The sequence below is a fragment of the Dama dama genome, chromosome 26 (assembly GCF_033118175.1).
Source record: "Dama dama isolate Ldn47 chromosome 26, ASM3311817v1, whole genome shotgun sequence".
Lineage (NCBI taxonomy): Eukaryota > Metazoa > Chordata > Mammalia > Artiodactyla > Cervidae > Dama > Dama dama.
The window spans coordinates 37408674-37415978 of NC_083706.1; the positions used below are offsets into that span (position 1 = coordinate 37408674).

General features: G+C 35.4%; 1 non-coding gene across 1 annotated transcript; it reads left to right on the forward strand.

Annotated features, from left to right (window-relative positions):
- Positions 1-6669: 6669 nt before the first annotated feature.
- Positions 6670-6742, forward strand: TRNAG-CCC (transfer RNA glycine (anticodon CCC)). The gene has a single exon. It is a non-coding gene; the product is annotated as a tRNA-Gly (tRNA).
- Positions 6743-7305: the final 563 nt, after the last annotated feature.

Consider the following 7305-nt stretch of genomic DNA (forward strand, 5'->3'; position numbering starts at 1 on the left):
ACTAAACTTATAGTTGCATTGTGTCCTATCAAAAGAATCACATGCCACCTTTTATTTAAAGCAGTAGTTTCTGAAATTTGAAGTTTGATACCTTGGTGACAGTTGTTCACATCAGCCTGTCACAGTTTTAAATACTGGGCAATTATACTCAGGGGTATGGCACCTCTCTTGCCTTTAGTTGCATCACTTGGCATGTGATAAACAAGACTTCGGCGTGTATCTTAGTAACAAAACAACTCTGCTTCATCTACTTGTGGCAATCTCTGTCAGGTCCCATAAAGCACTTTTGGATATTGCTTTGCATGAAAATAGGAAAAAGCTTAACATTACAATCTCCTTATAGACATCTAGAATTTTGACCCAGATCTGAATAAAACAGTTTTAGAAGCTTTTAGTGGGTTTCCCAGGTGACTCAGTCAGTAAAGAATCCACCTAGAGTACAGGAGACATAGAAGAGGGTTCGATCCCTGGGTTGGGAAGATCCCCTGGAGGACGAAATGGTAACCCACTCCAATATTCTTGCCCAGCGAATCCATGGACAGAGGAGCCTGGCGGGCTACAGTCTATGGGGTCTCAAAGAGTCGGACACAATTGAGGCAGCTGAGCACAAAGGGAATTGTGATCTTTTACTAATGATAAATTCTTTCTTCAATAGTATAAAATTTACATTTTGCTGATTCCTTGCCTTTCTTGTATAAAAGAAGTTTTCAGATTCTAGACTGGATCATACTGTAACCTTTTTGAAGACACTTTGGAGGGGAAACCAGTCACAAGTAGTCACAACCAGGCACATGGTTGAAATAAAGTGACAACAATATAAAGAGCTATGATCAACCTGCCACAGTGATTGCCCCAAGGCAGAGGTCAGCAAACTTTTTCTGTAAATGGCCAGATAGTAAATATTTTAGGCTTTGTGGACCACCTGGTTTCTCTCCCAACAACTCAACCTGTAACACAAATACACCATGGGCAATGTGTAAGATAATGAGTGTAGTTGGATTCCAATAAAGCTTTATTACAAAACTAGGTGCAGGATACAGTTTATTGGCCCTTGTCGAAGGAATGGCACGTGATCTAAGCTGGTCCATTAAGACTTCTTCCCCAACTGGAGAAGGAAAACTCTTTGAATATTAGATTCTAAGACTAAAGCTGAGAGCTACCTGCATCAAAGGTTCTAGCCTCAAGGGGACAGTCTGAGAAGGGAGCTGACACAGTAAGAGGAGCAAAGACAAGAGACAGATCATCTCATTATTCAAGGCTATGAATCCCTTTTTTTCAGGTCAGCACTTCTCCTGCCCTTCTGTGCTTAGGTTTTATGTACCTGTTTACTCTTTTTTTGGTGTCAGCTGATTCAACTCGTGTTTCTTGTGGTCATTATCCCTGACTATGTAATCTTGTTTAAGTTCTCAAACTCTGTCTCACTTTCTTCACTTGTAAAATGAGAAGAAAAATGAACCTGCTTCACTAGGTTGATGAAGAAATCAAATGAGATATCGTATATGGGAAAGTGCTTAGAACAACTCTTGGCAGATAACAAACACTATGCAAATATTATTGTCATCATTCTCATCATCACTATTGTTAAGAATTTGGTTGCTTGCAAGAACATAATATATATCTGGAATGTTACATTTTCATTAAAAGAAAGGACAATTAGTTCACACAGGCAAACCTCCTGGGCAAAAATAGCTCATTAATTTTTCCCTTTGTAATAAGGGTTATGAAGGTAATGGAAGGAAAGAACTGTCAACAATATGGATTTTAAGACTGATATTTTCAGAATTCAGGAATATGTGCTAAATTAAACAATCATGACCTTAAGAATAAGCAGTGAAGTCTATGTTTACAATGCAAGGGCTTAAAAGTCATTTTGCTTTATTTCTTAACTAGGTTACATGGATCACCTAGCTGGCACATGTTCATTAGTAAATTGGTTATTCAGTAATGTGTCTCCATTAATCTTTAATAATACTAATGCTTCAGCAGTTTGAGATGTCAAAGTAAAAACTACCTATGCAAATCCAGACCATTCTTCAGTCAGTTCAGTTCAGTCGCTCAGTCGTATCCGACTCTTTGCGACCCCATGAATTGCAGCACGCCAGGCCTCCCTGTCCACTGCCAACTCCCAGAGTCCTCCCAAACTCATGTCCATAGAGTCGGTGATGCCATCCAGCCATCTCATCCTCTGTTGTCCCCTTCTCCTCCTGCCCTCAATCCCTCCCAGCATCAGGGTCTTTTCCAATGAGTCAATTCTTCTCATGAGGTGGCCAAAGTACTGGAGTTTCAGCTTCAGCATCAGTCCTTCCAATGAACACCCAGGACTGATCTCCTTTAGGATGGACTGGTTGGGTCTCCTTGCAGTCCAAGGGACTCTCAAGAGTCTTCTCCAACACCACAGTTTAAAAGCATCAATTTTTCGGCACTCAGCTTTCTTCACAGTCCAACTCTCACATCCATACATGACCACTGGAAAAACCATAGCCTTGACCAGATGGACCTTTGCTGGCAAAGTAATGTCTTTGCTTTTTAATATGCTGTCTAGGTTGGTCATAACTTTCCTTCTAAGGAGTAAGCGTCTTTTAATTTTATGGCTGCAATCACCATCTGCAGTGATTTTGGAGCCCCCAAAAATAAAGTCTGACACTGTTTCCACTGTTTCCCCATCTATTTGCCATGAAGTGATGGGACCAGATGCCATGATCTTAGTTTTCTGAATGTTGAGCTTTACTTTTTCACTCTCCTCCTTCACTTTCATCAAGAAGCTTTTTAGTTCCTCTTCACCCCTAAAATAAGTTAATTCTGGCTCTGCTGGGTTCCCTGATAGGGCTAAGCTCTAATCATCCACAGTAGTAGCTGGTCTGAAAAGTACCATATGTTGTTGGCTTCCACTTCTTGTCTATGTCCTCGCTGCTACTAATATTTTCCTTTCCTTCCCAAAATAAACTATTGGATTGAATCATATTTGTCATTTTTGCAAGTCATAAATTATTAGATATCAGTAGTTTCATAAGTTTCAAATTAACTTTTGAGCTGAATCCTTGATTTAGCATTCTGGAGATACACACGCTAAAAAATTGTTTCATTTATTTTTTGAATTTTGTGTAAATGAAACCACACCACATGTTTTCTTTTATAACTTAAGCTTTTTGTTCAGCATTATGTTTTTGAGATACATTCATACTGGGTCATAGAAATGCAATTTTTGTCTATGTACAGTATATTTTATTGCTTGAATATTTCATATTTCATAAATTCTGTTGTCAATAGATAGACAAATTATATGGTCCTATTATAAACAGTGGAGATGTTAACAGCCTGGTATCTACATCCTAATGTACATACACAAGTTTCTCTTGTAACTTGTAACTAAAGGTAGAATTGCTAAACCATAAAGTATGTTCATATTCTTTTTGTTCTTTAAAGAATATCCAAAATAGGAAAAAGTAACCTTCACTAGGATTCAACTCAGTGTGTGCGGCATCTTCCTAACCTCTGCTTTCTACATGGCGTATCTCCAGTGAGAGAACTTTAATTCTATGCAGCCCTGGGTGGGAAGGAAGACACAGATTTCTGATTCTTCTTAGAGTAACTGCTTCTGTGTTTTCTCCTTGAAGAGTGTAATCTCCCTGCTTTCTCTTTTCTTCAACAAATAAATAAACCCAATTCCTTTAGCTATTTCTTCGTAGAATTTATTTCCTATGCCTCTGATTATTTTCATGACTTTCTTCTGGGCCAACCCCCGATTTTTCAAATCTAGGGTGACTATGAAATTTATTGTCCAAAGCAAGTCAATTGTGAGGATGGAAAGAAGTATTAAAATAATGAACTGTGCTAACTGACTTAGAACAGATCTAAACAAGAACCATCTTAGGCAAACCAGAATGTACTTTATTCGTATCACACTTTATGCGGAGTGTTCTCAAACCAAATAAGGAATGCTTCTGGAGGACTGGCTCGTATTAAGTATTAAAGAGGAGGGATTGGCTCCATGACACGTTCCCATTTACAACCCCAGTCTCAGGGATGTTATTATGAAGTTATTATGCGTAAGTAACAGCACATAATGGTATTCCTAAACAGAAAGAGCAGAACATCAGTCTCTTAGAGGCAACGAGAACATACTAACTAGGTTTCAACTGTGTCCTTTAGGGAAATTGTGACTGCATATTTGATCTTCCTTTTGGCAACAGACACTAATCTCATGGTAATTTAATATTCAAAGGAGATTTTTCAAAAGTATTAGCTGGTTGCTAAGTAATGATAGGAAAGAAGGTGAAATGGGGGGAATTTTGCTAACTTCCCTTGTATTTACTGGCTTCAGAAAACAGTTCTTTCATGGATAGGACCCGTTTGACAGTTTCTACTTGAAAAATTGAAAGTGTGACATTTTTCTGCAAGAAGAAATATGCAAAACAAAACTATTTTAGGCACAAAGAAATTTCACAGGGTTAGTATTTGTTTATATAGAAGAGTCTATAAGGCATCTCATTGTTTAGATAAGTGAAATATCTGAATAAAGAAGTAAAATGTTTGGGAAAAAGTCAAATTGCTTCAGAAATACTTGGATTTTCTCAAATAATTTGGTAATAATAATAGAAGTGGCCATTTAATAAGAGCTGCCTTGTCGTGGTCACTGGGCTGCAAACTGAGTTATATCACAAAATAAAATCTCCTTAATTTTCTTAACTAGAAATTATGATTCCATTTTGTTGACTAAGATAGTGAAGCTCAAGTAGTTAAGTAAATTATTATTCTGTTACAAGTTAGACAGGGTTGACCCAATATTCGAACCCAAAACTGTTTGACTCCAAAGGCCTCTTTAATAAGATATTTATACTGTTTTGCTTTTATTTGCTACTACATAAATGCTGCAGTTCAAATGACACTAAGTTAATAGAGACATCAAACATATTACTGAGACTTAAGGTTACCAAAACAATTCAAAATGATTTAAGTAGAGATTTGGGGGGCCTATTTTAAAAAACAATCTACACTTTCCTTGAAAACATGTTCCTAAACTAAAAAAAAAAAAAAATCAATTATTTAATACTTATACATTAAAGAGGCTGATGTAATCAAGGAAATAGAAAAGAATTCTATTTTAAAATAAATACTGAATTTCATATTCTTGGGAAGTCAAATAATGTCATTTAGGAAAAATAGGTGTTAATTAGCAGAATAATGTAAATAATCAAGTAGGAGGGAATTAATACCCAAATTAACAGAGGTAACATATGTTTTCTGGTTACCTCTCAAGTCTATCCAATTTTTGTTAAGACAAAAATTCACTTTGGTGGATAAATGTTTAGCTCATCTTGTATTTTTGTATTTTAATTTACTTTAAAGCTAAGATAAATAAGAGAAGTTAGGCCAGAGGGTAAGAAGATTAGAAAAAAGTGGTGATTAACTTATGGAAATTAGATGGAAAGGATAAAATGAAAAAGAAAAAAAATTATTATGCATGATGGGCAATAACATCAAAGTTTGATATTATTCTGAAGCAGAAAACTTGAAATCATTGGAATAATGCCCCTGTATAACCTTTTTCAAGATTAATTGAAATAGAAGCTTTGAAAATTATATTTTTTCATTGTTCTTCTCCTCATTGTCTATCATGCATAAAATTTTTTTCTCTCCCCTTTTATTCTTTCCATCTAATTTCCACTTAATTTCCATGAGTTAATCACTGTTTTTCTCTAATCTTATTGCCCTCTGACTCACATTCTTTTATTTTATTGAGATTACTTTGTAACTTATAGCAACTTCTTTTGAAATGTCTGAACTACATTCTCTTTCTTTCTTCACAGTAAAGTGATCCTTTATTAGAAAAAAAGGTCATAAAGAACCATGTTTATTTTAAACTTTGGCCTTATTGAGGATAAATACAAAATAAATTATTACGGTTTAAGGGGAAAAGTTTTCAATAGTAAACTTACATATAAGTTCCCAAATGTAATACATGCCACATCTTCAGTAGAAAATATTAAAAATGTCAAGATACCTTTTCTGTGAGCTCTCTAGATATATTTCTTTTATTGCTAGCTAAGCTAAAGATAACACATGAAGCTAACTCTGGACTATATTACTAACTTAGTGTCTCAAAATCAAGAATGATAGATTTCTGAGAAACTCATATGATTTTTAAAAGTGATGTTAGGTAATATTTTTCTCAATTTCTGCAAACTGTAAAGAAATAAAATAAATTTAATTGATTTTGCAAGAGGAATATCACTTAAATCCCTGACCAGTGAAGATTTGATTTTAAATAAAAGATTTTATTAAATTATAATATCACAAGGTTTGGGATTTACAAATCCCAAAGAGAATTTGTGAGTCTTTTTTAATAAAACGGTGAAAACACAACCCTAAAATCCTAAACACTAATCCTAAGAGATTTAGGATGTAAGTGTGTGTGTGTGTGTTTATGTGTGTGTGCTGGTTAACAAGAGTAGAAGAAAAGGAAACCAATATAAGAGTAGTGAGGTAGAAAAATAATGACCTTTCAGCGTAGTTTGGCTCTGTGTGTGTGGGCGGGGGGTGGTGGGCAGGGTATGTATTTAAGAGCACTAATAGGCCTGGGGATGGAGAAAAATAATCGTCCTAGTTGTGGTAGAGACATGAACAGCTCCAAATCACAAGGGCGTGCATAAGAGCAGTAGCTACAGGACTTCCCTGATGGTCCAGTGGCTAAGACTCTGCACGCCCAATGCAAGGGGCCCAGGTTCAATCCCTGGTCAGGGAATTAGATCCTATATGCGACAACGAAAAGTTCACGAGACACAAAAAGAGATCCACATTCCATAACTAAGACCTGGTGTAGCTAAATAAATAAAATAAAATGAAGTATAATATTAAAGAAGAACAGTGGGCTACTGGGAGGTCACCTCAGGGGAAAAAATAACAAGAGGATATTTAATCTACAAATTATGAACAAATTAGCTTTTTACTTGAACATGTAAGTGGTAAAATCTTTAGAGTTATTAGTATTAAACAGTGGTTATTTATAATCAGTATCTGAGGCAACTGTAGACAAGCAGATGGACTGATGACATGTAGATGAATATACTCAAAAGATGAAATTATGTAGCAAATATCAATTGTCTGGAGCTAGCGATGTGATTGGAATAAGCATTACATTTATACTTGATAAGGTCAAAATTTTTAATGCTCAATATCTATCTGTACCTCTAGATAAATAGAAAAATATTTTGAAAGATACTTACTTTTACATTTTATTATATATGTGGCAAAATGGAATTTTTTCTTGTCTCAATTTTTTTCACTTAATGGTGTACACACACATTC